General features: G+C 44.8%; 2 pseudogenes; one reads left to right on the top strand and one right to left on the bottom strand.

Moving 5' to 3' along the window:
* The first annotated feature begins 247 nt into the window (after positions 1-247).
* LOC140222471 (uncharacterized) lies at positions 248-1,570 on the top strand (annotated as a pseudogene).
* Positions 1,571-11,252: 9,682 nt separating this feature from the next.
* LOC140222470 (sulfhydryl oxidase 1-like) lies at positions 11,253-13,779 on the bottom strand (annotated as a pseudogene).
* Between the last annotated feature and the right edge of the window lie 637 nt (positions 13,780-14,416).

The following is a 14,416-nucleotide window of genomic DNA, read 5'->3' as shown; positions in this document are numbered from 1 at the left end:
AAGCCTTCTCCTTCAGCTTACTGCTCCTTCCGCCTCTCGATCGTTCTTAACCTCTGTTGAGCTAGCTTTAGAGTAACCATGCATGTGACAGATATCCTGCGAAATCATGTGGGTTAGAGATTTTTTTGTTTCTATTTTCCAATTTCAAGTAATGGTTCTTTCCATTGTTCCCTTTGCTTCAAATGAAGAAATGTGCATTTCGATTTCATCGTTCTTGTGCTTCGAAGGTTGTCTCTGGCTTTTAAGGATGGCGGACCACTTCGAGGTGATGGCTGGCCGATTGCTCACGGAATCGACTCTTCAGTCTGCCATTGATGAGGCCTCTGCTGCGCCTTCTTCCACGACGACTGCATTGGCTGTTCAAGATGGCAGGCCAAAGCGTGGTGTCATGGTAGAATGCAGAATCTGCCAAGTGGACGACGACGAGGCCTGCATGGAGGCCCCTTGCTCCTGCAAGGGCAGTTTGAAGGTAAAACGCAGCAGCATGCTAATCCTACTTCGTTAATTCAGCAATTCTTTACAGAGGAATTAGTTTTCACTCTTCAGATTTCAGCAATATGAAACATGTCCGACTGTAGAATCGAACAGCTTTGTTCTGAAAGAGCAAAGGCTTGCTTGGGTTAAATAGATTTTTTTATTGCGATGAGAAGGGAGACACCTGAGATCTGCTTGCAGGTAAAACTTTTTCACCAGTCATCTAGGCCTGGCTATTTCAAAACAACTTCGCACACAAACAACTGATCGATATAAATTAGACATGATCATGCAGCAATTTGCACCAAATTACACTGCCTCTTCAAAGCTGTTTCAACATGGAAGAAACACAATTTTCTTCAGGTGCGTTATAGAACTTCGCTTGTTATCACAAAAACAAAATGCCTAGAATCTGATAGGTGATCAGTTTCGTGTGACCTAACGCCCATCTCAATTGCAGTGCTCCTGGTTACATTCAACTACAGCCCATGCTGAACGCAGATCAAACTTCTACTACATCAGCAAGCTACGAGTATGACCACAAACTTCCACTCCTACCGGCGTACTCTGCTGTCGCTTAATCACCATAACTGTAAGTAGTGCCGGTTGCACCTTCTGTTCGTCCCACAACCGGACAGTAACATTCTGAAACATCCAACTCCAGCTGATGGTTCTCTTGGTCCTCCACGACGCCCTCTCTTACTCTCTGTTCTCCTCGGCGACCAAGGCACTTATACCATCGCGATGCTCACTGTAAGGCTCTGCAATCTGATCAAGCACTACACACATGTGTTGTGCTTACTAGATAACCTTGATGCAGCAATGCATCTCCGACCTAACTAACCTAGCACAAACCATGCTTCTGAAAAAGCATAGCAGCTGCTGATGCTTAGAACAGCGGGAATCGCCATACCTGTGTACATCATATTGGTACTGGTAGCGGTTTGTCTGAATCTTTCAGAAGATCACACTGCAAAATTGTGCATGAAGTTTTAAGCAGAAATGATGAAGCGTGACGATGCAGGCTATGCACAACCAGGTTTCAGAACCTGCAGGAGCGGAGAGAACGCAGCCGCAGCAGCATGTTATCGGGTAGTGTGTGCTGCCTGCGGAAACCCTTCAACGAGCTGAACGAAGGATTGAGCTTGAGATGCAATTTGCCTGCAGACATGGGGAAGATATTTGGCTGTACAGCTTTGCAATTGTACATACTACATAGTAGGATATTTGGCTGCTGCCAGGCCAGCAGCTTTGTATAGAGACCATTGTATTGTATGTGACTACTCTCTTCAAATGAAGATGAAGTAGCAATATGATTGTAACAGCTGAGAATCAATTTGTCAAGTTCACGCTGACAAAAAAAAAAAGGAAGGCGAATTCATAGTTCCGTGATTCGTGCACTGGGAATGGTGCGTCAAAGAGCTTGTCAGCAACAGCAAGAACGCTGTCTGGGCGGGTCCGATGCGCTGGTAAATCGAGATGTTGATATGCGGTATTTAAAACATAGGTTTAGCCACCAAATACAAATTCCGAAAAGAACTTTCAAGGCGAGTTTGTTCGCATCATTTTTATACGGTTCGAGTTGAACTTATTTATGACATGTATTTTCGAGAGAGAATGATTACAGATGTTTCACCAGTGTACTACCGCATAAACACGTACATCAACATGGCTTTTCCTGTACACAAGAGGTTTCAGTTCAGGATTAGTGACGCGGGACCAAAATTTTAATTTTAGTTTTCACTCATTAATTTGGTATAAAATTACATCAATACCCAGAGAAAGGTATCCAAAAGGACAGCTATGACCTCACTACGGGAGACACTAAAGTCGCCGAGTGTAATTTGTTCGCCGAGTGCATTATTGTGGGCACTCGGCAAAGGCCGTGTTTGCCGAGTGTATCCCTGACAACACTCGGCAAACATATTACACTCGGCGAAAATACTATTTGCCGAGTGCCAGAAAAAAAACACTCGGCAAACTCACGGGGGACACTCGGCAAATAAAATACACTCGGCAAACCCTTAAGCACGTGACCAGCACGTGCGGCGTCCGTTAGGGGGTGTGCCGGACGTTAGTTGTTTGCCGAGTGTCCCCCGTCGACACTCAGCAAAGATCAAAGTTTGCCGAGTGTTAAGTGCGACACTCACTCGGCAAAGATCAATGTTTGCCGAGTGTTTTGATGGGACACTCGGCAAATCTGAAGGTTTGCCGAGTGTTTTTTGACACACTCGGCAAAATTAAAACATTTTTTTCCTCCTCCACCCTCCAAACTTTTTATACTCCCCACATATGACATTTGGCACTGCATGTTAGAAGGTGGACTATTTATTTACCTGTTTGCTATATTTAATGAATTAATTTCATTTAGAGTAATTTGTTGATTTAAGTCAAATTTGAACTGCGGGTAATTGGAATAATGGAATAATATGAGTGGAAAAATCATATTCATGTTAGTGAGTCCAAATTGAGGTCTCATCCGGAAAATGAAAAGAAATTTCGAACATTTTGTTAAGGAAATACGATTACGAATGTGTGACCGATGATTTTTTAATTCTCAAAAATACAAACGAAGTTTGAAAATCACGAGATTTTCCAAGATGCTATGATTTTATATGCAGAGGGTGTGGTAAAAAATTGAGAAGGTTTCGCACAAATTTTCACATATTATGCTTAGAATTCGAAGCATCTCCGGAGAGGATTCGTAGAAGTCGGAAGGATCCGATAAGATTTTGAGTCGAATCGATACTTGAATTTGTCATTGAGTTCAAATTTATTTTTATAGGCCATAGAGAACATAGATTGGTTCATGTCAAATTTTGGGAATTTTTCGGATCCGTTTGATAATTTTTATTTATTAATTGCAAGTATATGAATTTAATAGATATAAATTCAATATGAGCTATAAATCCATGAAATAATGGAATAATATTACATAAAAAATGAAATACACAATGTTTAGTGAATTTGACTAGGTTTTTGCAAAGTTTACATACTTTTAATTACTAAAATAGTAGTTTGCACATGCAATATAACTACTCATTTGCCGAGTGTCGCAATGTGGCACTCGGCAAAGAATTGGTTTGCCGAGTGTCATCCCTAGGACACTCGGCAAACCTCTGCGCGGGTCCACGTGTCAGCATCAGTCCAAAATCCGGGGAAAAAAAAAGCCTTTGCCGAGTGCCCCGGATCTAGCACTCGGCAAAGGCAAAATTAAAAAATGCCTTTGCCGAGTGATAGATCAGGGGCACTCGGCAAAGACTGGACATTAAGCCAGCCCCTAACTCCCACACACGCACACACCCGAACACCCACACGCACCGCACGCGCCGCCCACCCGCGCCGCCCGCCGGACCCCCGCCGGTCCCCGCGCCGCCGCCGGCCCACCCCGCGCTGGCCCCCGCACTGCCCCCCGCTGGCCCCCGCAGCCGCCCCCGGCTGGCCCCGACCCCCGACCGGCCCCGACGCGCCGCCCCCGGTCTCGGCAGTAAGGTGAGTTGATTAAACTGAATATTATCTACAATACCTGAATATTTGAAATATTATCATGCTTGAAATATTATCATGCTTAAACTGCATTGTTTGAAGGAGTTATTCTAATACACCATCTTTGTGTGGCATACATGAAAATAAAATCCCAGGGTAGCTTATAACTGACTTGTCACTTGGAGGTTTGCATTATGTATCAGTGCTTGTTGTGGAGTCGGCCATCATGCCGTTGTGTTGTTGTAGATGTGATTGTCGACCATTGAGTCGTTTTATTTGATGCAGGTGTAGGAAACCTCCCCGTGCAGGGGAGGTGCTGTCGAAATTTTAACTTGACAGTAGTATGTTTTTTTTCAGGAGAGCCTACGTTACCGTCCTCGAGTCGTCTCTTTGCAGGATAGCAAGGTGAGGCATCCTACACCTCTCTTTCCGTATGATGTTCGTATATCACGTAACCTAGTTAGGCGTCTCCTGTTCAAAAGGGATACGGTTGGAAATATGCAGATCTTTGCATATCTATAACCGTATCTGTTTCGAATTGTCCACGTTTTTTGGACAGCCCGAGGATATGTAGGTGGGTTTAGTATCCATGGTCTATTCCGGTCCGAGATAGAGTTTCGGCAGCACCTCCTGTTGTTCTCCAGATACACAATCTCCCATCAAGGACGTGTATTTGGAGAACAGCGGGGAGGTGCTGCTGAAATTCTATCTCGGGTTGGAGTAGACCATGGATACTAAACCCACCTACACATCCTCGGGTGGGATTAGGACCTATCTTTACCTAATAGACAATATAGGAACGTGTATATGCAATGTGAATTTTGTATTACTCGCTTATATGCTAGAGGATGGAGGATCGTCAGTGGATGTACACGGGTCGCACTAGTCAGAATACGTTGACCAGTGAATGGATTGACAAGATGGATGCTTTCTTGGAACAGGCGTTTGCAAGTGTCAAAGGAGCTAGATCGACTTGGTGTCCGTGTAGCAAATGTGGAAACATGCATCGTCAAACCAAGCTAGACATGGGCAAACATCTAGTGAAGAATGGATTTACGTCAGACTACACCAGGTGGATCTACCATGGTGAATCTGATCGTGGGAGAGAGGAGGTCTTGAGACAACGCATCGAGGAATATGATGATGATGCCGGGGTGGGAGACATGTTAAATGACTATCATGAAGCACACTTCGAAGAAGCACGTAGGGAGGAGGAGCCAGAGGCTACCGCAAAGGCTTATTACAAAATGTTGTTTGCGGCACAGCAACCCCTTCACAGCCATACCAAGGTTTCTCAACTAGATGCCATTGCACGCCTAATGGCTGTGAAGTCTCAGTTTAGTTTGAGTCAAGACGCATTTGATATTATGTTGACAGTTTTTGGAAGCCTGCTCCCGGTTGGTCACATCTTGCCAAAGAGCATGTATGAGGCACAGAAACTCCTTCGTGCACTTAAGATGCCATACGAGCATATACATGCTTGCCCGAAGGGATGCATCTTATTTAGGAAAGAGTATGCGGAAGCAAAATACTGTGTGAAGTGCGAATCGTCTAGGTTTCTGGAGGTAGACTCTGGTGATGGTCAGAAAAAGCAGCTCGCAATTCCCGTGAAGGTTCTACGGTATCTTCCTTTCATACCGAGGATCTAACAGCTTTTCATGACTGAAGAATCCGTGAAACAGATAACATGGCACAAAAACGGACGTCGATATAATCCTGAGAAGCTGGTACACCCATCCGATGCTGAAGCCTGGAAAAGCTTTGATGCAATTTATCCTGCAAAAGCTCTAGAGGCCCGTAACGTACGCGTTGCGTTGGCAACAGATGGGTTCAATCCTTATGGAATGGCGGCCGCCCCGTACACCTATTGGCCCATTTTCGTTATCCCCCTGAATCTCCCCCCTGGCGTCCTCTTTCAATGACATAATATATTCTTGTCGTTGATAATTCCAGAGCATCCGGGGAATAATATGAGTGTGTACATGGAGCCTCTGATTGATGATTTGCTCCGTGCTTGGGAGGAAGGGGTATGGACATATGACCGATCTATAAAGACAAACTTCAAGATGCATGTTTGGTACTAGTACTCCCTGCATGACTTGCCAGCATATGGGATTTTCTGCGGATGGTGTGTTCACGGGAAGTTCCCATGCCCAGTATGTAAAGCATCTTTGAAGTTCATTTGGTTGTTGAAAGGTGACAAATATTCTTCATTCGACAAACATCGACAATTCCTCCCTCCTGACCATCCATTCAGACGAGACATCAAGAACTTTACGAAAGATATCGTAGTTACAGACCCCGCACCGCCGATGATGATAGGGGCCGCAGTTCGTGCTCAGTTAGACGCTCTCGAGGTCAATAATGAAGAAGGTGGTTTTTTGGGATATGGCGAGCAACATGCTTGGACGCAGAAGTTGTGCTTGTGGAACCTCCCCTATTTTGATGACCTTCTTGTTCCACATAACATTGATGTAATGCACACGGAAAAAAATATCGCCGAGGCAATTTTTGGTACAATCATGGACATTCCTGACAAGACAAAGGATAACGTTAAGGCTAGAGTGGATCAAGCGACGTTGTGCAATAGACCAAAGCTAAACATGGCGCCTCCAAGAGCTGGCAAGTCATGGAGGAAGCCTAAGGCCGATTTCATTCTGACGAGGGCCCAAAGGAGGGAGGTTCTATAATGGTTCCAAACGTTAATATTCCCTGATGGCTATGCAGCAAACTTGAAGAGGGGAGTGAATTTAGCAACTATGCGAATCAACGGGCTCAAGAGTCATGATTACCATATATGGCTTGAGCGCCTACTTCCGGTGATGGTTCGAGGCTATGTCCCTGAGCATGTGTGGCAGGTGCTAGCGGAGTTGAGCAATTTCTTCCGCCAGCTTTGTGCGAAGGAGTTATCTCGTACCGTGGTTGCAGAAATGGAAACAATGGCGCCTGTGTTGCTCTGTAAGTTGGAGAAGATCTTTCCACCAGGCTTCTTCAATCCAATGCAGCATATGATTCTACATGATGTAAGTTCTCAACAAACTTGTTTCGAACTAGTCACCATTCTCTTGCCTAAACGTATATTTCTCGTTGCTACAGGCAATTTTATCATCAATTCTGGCGTAAATCAAGGCAACCGTACCTGCACGAAGCTGAGACTCTTCTCAAAGAGGGTGCGGGAAATGGAATGCCCGATTTCATTTCGTGGTTCAAACAGAAGGTACAATCCAATTTCTTCGTCGATTCTCGTACATACGATTAATATAACGAACCGCCCTGCTTGAACTTGCAGGGCCGAACCGATGCGTCTATGAATGTCAAGTTGAGACAGGTTGCCGATGGCTGTGACTATAGGGTCAGGTCGTTTGCCGGTTATGACGTTAACGGATTTTATTTTCACACAACAAGGCACGAGCAGAGTCGACCCAATCGAAGAACCACAAATACCGGAGTTTTCACGCTAAGCTCTGATGGGGTCGAGTACTACAGAAGAATTGAAGAAATATACGAACTAACTTTTCATGGGTGCAAACCTCTTAATCCAGTTATATTCAAATGCCATTGGTTTGATCCATCTGTCGTGAGACGGGCCCCTAATCTTGGGCTAGTCGAAATTCGACAGTCATCCATGTTACCAGGAGACGATGTCTATATTGTGGCTCAACAGGCCACGCAAGTTTATTATTTGTCATACCCGTGCCAAACCGACAGCCGTCTTAAGGGTTGGGATGTTGTGTACAAGGTATCGCCACATGGTAAACTACTTGTAACAAACAATGAAGATTACAATATAGACCCCAACACGTACGAAGGAGTTATTCCGAAGGGAGTTTTGTGATAGATTTAACCGAAGTGATCGGAATGGAAGTAGACAATGAAAGGGTTGCTGAAGAGGACGGTGGAGACAAGGTTCAGAATGTGAAGGACTTAGAATTACTTCAACGATTACAATTAGCTAATGACAGTGATGATGACATTCCTCCTTTGGAGCACGGGCTTGACTATATCGACACGCGTGATAGTGATGATGAGATTTATGATCCAGCTAATCCCGATCATGATGATTATTTCTAATACATATATGAGTCGTACTAATTTATTTATAATTTATTTATAATTTTCATATCTTTCTAATTATTTTTTGTTTATTTATGCTGACTGGTTTACTCTTTTTAATTGCAGGTCATTGAGCAATGGTGGGCGGTATCAGGAAGCTCACGTCGATTTGCGAGAGACTGGCCGCTACAGGGACTGCTTCAGGGTCAGGGTCACGTTCAGTGAGCGGTCGAGGGAGGTGTCGAGGCAGGCCTCGACATAGGGTTGAGGAGGAGGAGGAGGAGGAGGAGGAGGAGGAGGAGGTGGTCCAGAGGCCTCGAGGGAAGGGTAAAGCGGCGAGGCCCCCGTCGCCTGAACCTGAGGTGGAGGAGGAGGAGGAGGAGCTACCTTCCGCACACGCCTCTGGGGACGACGAGCAGGAGGAGGCGGAGGAGCAGGAGGAGCAGGAGCAGGAGGGGGACGGGGAGGCAGGGGATGCCCAGTCCAAGATATGGTTGCGAGGTCCCTCATCCCTCCCAAAGTGTCCGATACCTGAGCATTTACGCCCGCTGATTAAACCGGTTGGGACCAAGTAAGTAACTTTAAATATTCTCAATAATGTTCTTATGTTGAAAGTTACAAAAACTAATAATTTATATTAATCACTTGTGCAGGAGTTGGATTAAGCTCAGTGGGGGTGACCACAACCGTAAGGCCAACGGGATCCTTGGCCTTTTGTGCAGGGTTCACTTCCCTAGCTTGGTGGTGTACGCCGGACAGCAGCAGCCGGCCTACACGTGGGACCACTACGTCGCCGCCCCCGACATCCCTGATCGTCAATAGAGGAGATTCCCCAACATAGCGGAGCGGGTGAAGGCCGAGCTATGGGTAAGTACTCCTCGCACTAAATTGCTCAATACATCACCTACGTTCGACATTCTTGAAATAATAATTGTATACGCGTCTATATGCAGGATTTCTATAGATGCCAGGAGGGATTCGAGGCCAAGGCGAAGGCCGTCTCTGATGTAGCTGCCAAGAAGCTCGTGAAGGACATGCATTACGAGGCGCGCATCCAGGCCATCATCAAATTCCACGCTCAATACAGATGGATGAAGGTTAGAAAAGAGGAGGCAAGGACAATGAACCTGACCAAGGACCAATTCATGAGGGTAAGTAAAGAACGTTGATACTTACTATTTAAGATTAATTAGGCTCAATTTCTTTTTTCATATGTCACACGCTTGATGATCTAGGTGCCTCCGTGGTGGTGTCGTGCGCATATCCAGTGCTGGGAGAATATGGTCAACGTGTGGTTGGAGCCCGGGTGGTTGGAGAACCACCTTGCTTGCCAGCAGCGGCGTTTGCAGATGTCGACTGCACCACACCATCAAGGCAGCCTAAGCCTTGATGAATATAGAGAAAAATGGGTACGCAACTTCAATTCTTTATTCTAACGTTCAATTCTACATAATTCCTAATCATTTTGTATTTTTTGCCGCAGTCGTCGTCACATGATGGCCGACCTTGCTCCCAACTCAAGGCATGGGTCCTCTCCAAAAAGGGCAAGGCAACGGCCGATATCGATTTCAACCCAGACGACCCGTCCGAGGCGTACAGCCATCCTAGCATACACAGTCGCGTCTCCGAGTATACAGCGATGGCTAGGGAGGTTCACGGGCCAGACTTCGATCCGAGCTCCGAGAACATTGATGGAGAAATCGTGATGAGGGTGGGAGGAGGCAAGAAGCATGGCCAATATTGGATTGGCGACGGCGTAATCGACACGGCCTCAACTCCCACTCTCTCCCAGATCCGAGCTAGGAGCACGGACTCAAGCCCGGCGATACGGCCACGACCCACCACTGCACAGTTCCAGATGGAGGCTCTTCAGGTTCTTTCTCTTCCATTCATCGTTCGTTTGTTGTTATACTTTAGCTTTGCATTATAACATTGCAATGAAATATTGTAGGCCCAGGTGGAAGCAGCAAGGAAGAAACAAGAGGAGATGGCGGCGTAGATGGAGGACATGCGGCGGAGGATGGAGGAAGAAAATCGGATGAGGATGGACCAGATGTTCCAGTACATGCAGAATTTTGCTTCGAGCATGGGTCAATCTTTGCCTCCACCACCGCCGATGTTGTTCCCTCCGCCTCAGCCACCCACAACTACTCCTGTGAGTCACTTGACACATTGTGCTTAAGATTGAATACTTTAATTTTGACAACTTTAGATGTTAGCTCAGAATGTCCTATCCTATGTGCAGAATCAATCGGCGGCTTCGAATAATGAAGATCAAGATTTATCGCAGTGGTCTCCTTGGCCTCCACGGAACTAGACTTGGTTGTGAACTTGGTTGAAACTAAATTGTGACTTGAACTTGGATTTATGGATTGTTTCGTGCTTATGTTGGATTATGCCTGTGATGTTTATGAATAATGCTTCTAATGGTGGTTGTACATTATGCATGTGATTGTTTATTACAAATGCCTGTGATGATGTGTATTGTGAATTGAGAGGGATCCGTTATACGTGACAAAACGGGAAAAAAAAGGGGTACTGACCACTTTGCCGAGTGTTTTGGCTTTAACACTCAGCAAAGTGGTGTGTTCCAGCACCAGGCGCCACCTGTTTGCTGAGTGTTTTTGCCTTAACACTCGGCAAAGGGCACTTCTTTGCCGAGTGTCAGGGACACGACACTTGGCAAACAGGCCGTCTTTGTCGTGTGTTGGCACTCGGCAAAGAGGCGGCAAACAGGCCGTGTTTGCCGAGTGCCTACCGTCTGGCACTCGGCAAATCTGCCGTTAGCCTCAACGCCGTCAAAGCAAATTTCGCCGAGTGTGTTTTTTCGCCGAGTGTTTTTTGGCCGTCGGCAAAATGTTTGCGAGTGCACGATTTTTGACACTCGGCAAAGTGGTGTTTGCTGACACAATATTTGCCGTGTGCTATATGCCGAGTGTAACACTCGGCAAAGCCTTTGCCGAGTGTTTTTGGTCTTCGCCGAGTGCCTGTGGCACTCTGCAAATTAAGTGTTTCCCGTAGTGCCTATTGCAACGAAGTTCACGTCGTTGCACAAAACAATCACGTGACTCAGGCACACCAGTAAATCTTCGTACTTCTGTATGTTTTTCATCTGATAACTGAAGGCCTTTTGGACTCTTTCGGGTACTTTGCCAATAGAACCCTTCCAGAAAATATACATTCACGTAGGCTTCTGATGCAGATATGCAGTTTAGAGTTTGCAAGTGCTGCACTATTTTTCAGTTCCAGTTCTTTCTTTGCCTGTCAAATCAACAAAGGAGACAAAAAAAATCCTAATCACTTCTCTATGATATGATTCTACGAAGAACAGATTAGCAATGGCATCCTACAGACCAAAAATGTTTAATTAAATTTTCTTTAAAGAACGTAAATGGTAGTACTTTCTGTTCTTCTGCTGGGTCCTCCAGAAGCAAGCCAGTGCCCCAAATGTACAGCTAGCAACAGCGACACCCAGAGCAGCTCCAATTGGGACTGTTGCAGCACTGGATGCGGAAGAATCGTCAGAAATTGAGCCTACTCGCTTCGTTACTTGAAGATGAGAATCCATGGAGGTCTCCCTGTAGGATGATACAAGCTTCTTCCCATAGTAATCAACCAAGAAATGGAATACTTCATCCTCGTCCCACTCAACCTGCATGGCTCCATCAGCAGTCCCACTTGAAGATCGGTAGCACGATGGGCAGAGCTGCTTTGGAGGCCAGATAATCTTAGGAAATGAAGGATCAGCAGTGTCTAAATCCTTCTCTTCTTTCATCAACCTCTCGTTAACTTTGTTATGTGCTCTCCATAGCCAGAGAGTGAGGTCACGGGCAGATTTGAAGGGGACTGATACACTGCAGGTGAAGGTAGCAATTAGGCATGCAGTAAATTTAGTGGCAATACAACCAAGTGAGTTTGCCAAACCTTGAACACATTTAGTAGAAGTGCGTGCGGCATTCCTCACATGTGAAGAAATTGTGGATGAAATCACAAATTGATGTAAATGTTGATTGGCTCTCTCCATCTCCGATTCGGACAATTAGTGAATGCAGCAAAACCCATAGACCACAGCTGATACAAGGAAAAAATGTTAATTTCATGTGATATTCAGTTTCTCAATGAAGTATTAGAAAGAATCCAATGAATAGTAAACAAATTACGCGCCCATGGAAAACTTTCAATATAAAATGTGGAGAGCGAACATCACCTAAATCCTCCTGTTTCTTGTTTACTTCCACGGCAGAACATCTGTAACAGGGGTACACAGATACAAGAAATGTAAACTCAAACTAACAAGGACAGGAAGGAAAATATCTAAATTCCTTAAACATTAAAAGCAGATAGTTATAGACAAAAGCATTGAAGGGTTCTAATGAAGTATGTGGACTGGGTAATTTAAGTCCTAATGCAGGAAAACAAAATAATCACTATACAGAGCATTCACATATTAGCATAGAAGGCGTACCCAATATCCACATGGCACTCCCTTCCCACAGTTGTTGTCTCCCGAAAGACTTGTTAACAATGTAGAACTATCTTGTAAACTTAATGAGAGGTTTGTATGCCAGTGATCATCGACACCTAAGAATCAACCAAATAATGCATAATTTACGATAGTTATGCATATGCAATAGTATAATATCAAAATATCACCTCTATACCTCTTGGATGGATGCATGATGAGAAACCAAAATTTGTAAAAACCTAATAAGTGAGTCACGAGTCTCTGGTTTGACCATCTACAGTTTGAAGGTAACATTAGCGATAGTAATGAAATGAGGAGCAACCAGCAATTCAATTGTAAGTTTTCGATCATTTGACTAACCTTATGCTCCAAAATTATCTGCAGTACGTGCATGAGATGTTGCTTCCTCAACATCATAAATTGCTCGAACAATCTGTTTAAATAGATCAAATAGTAAATGATAGTATAGTAAATGATAGTTCATAAGGAATGAACCATCGTGTATATAAATAAGATCACATGCAAATTGACTAGAGAAATCCAGTATGTAACCGGACCTGTTCAGGATCAGAAGCATTTTTTGGGAGCTCACTTTCATTCTCATACTTTTTGTCATCTAAACTGAAAGAGCTGCAACAAATAAGATCATTGTATCAATAAAAATGAAATATGCATATAACAGTTGCGTACATCAGAACAAATCCTAAAGGCATTTGAATAATAACAGTATCAGGCCAAACCGACCCAGCAATACACTTCCGAATAAACACAAGTAATAAAATACAGACAATATAAACAACTGACGATTCCGCGTGAAATTATGAACTAAAGCGTAATAGACAGCAACTTACCTTCCCATCTTCTTATTGATCCATTTAAGTAAAAGCTCTGCTGTTCTTCCATCACCAATTAATTCTAATTCGCTATTCTCTTGCTTCGGTTTCCACTGAGGGGAATCAAATTTTGCTGGCGGACCCCACACTAGGAAAGGATAATGGTCGACAGAAAATTTATTGCAAAGATCCAAGTTCACCTGTGCTGTCGAACATTCAAAAGAAACAATGCGTTACTGTATGCCAATGCAAACCACAACATGATGTATTAACAGGTTATTATCATTTATGGTCTTCCAAACAGAACACTGGAACTAAACTAAATGAAATAAGGAGCTATGTCCCACAAGAGAGAACTTCTTTCTATATTGGTAGCTTTAACAATAGGGAAACAAAAGGTTAAATTATCACTAAAAGCTAGGAGTGTTCTGTTTTTTTTCCAACACGTTGATCCTTGAGGGCATCCATGGCGGTCGCTGGCTGGCGGCGTGATGCAAGACGCCAAACGACGGTGGATGGGATCGAATGCATTTGGGTTTGGATGCTCCTGATTTCGGCGGAATTTGAGGGCAAAAGTTCCCCTTTTTCTTCGGTTACTGATGGTGCCGCTGGTTTGGTTGGCCGTGTGTGCAGGGGAGAAGAAGCCGCCGGCGATCAACTCGGAGCTGTGGCACGCCTGCGCGGGGCCGCTGGTGTCGCTGCCGCCGGCGGGCAGCCTCGTGGTGTACTTCCCCCAAGGCCACAGCGAGCAGGTGGACCCCTCTCTCTGAGCTTACCCGTGCTTGCTAGTGCTATGATTCATGGCTCCTTGGTTGCCCACTTTTTTTGCGATATTTTTGATGAGTTTTTCCATGTGGTCGGATTTGTTCATGTGCAAGGTTGAGAGCAGTTTAGTTGAATCTGATGATGCGCTTGACAGCGCATCTGATTCCCCTCCATCAGTTAAGAAGCTGGAGATGAAGATGTCAAAGAAAGTTGCCTGCCTCACAAAGCACCCTGGAAACATTAGAGAGCTGCTCAACACCGGCCTGCTTGAGGGAATGCCAGTTATGTACATCATTCCTCATAGCAAGGTATGTGAGAATCAGCCATAATTTCTTACAAG

The sequence above is a fragment of the Setaria viridis genome, chromosome 4 (genome assembly GCF_005286985.2).
Source record: "Setaria viridis chromosome 4, Setaria_viridis_v4.0, whole genome shotgun sequence".
Classification (NCBI taxonomy): domain Eukaryota; kingdom Viridiplantae; phylum Streptophyta; class Magnoliopsida; order Poales; family Poaceae; genus Setaria; species Setaria viridis.
This window is presented reverse-complemented; position numbering and strand designations above follow the sequence as displayed.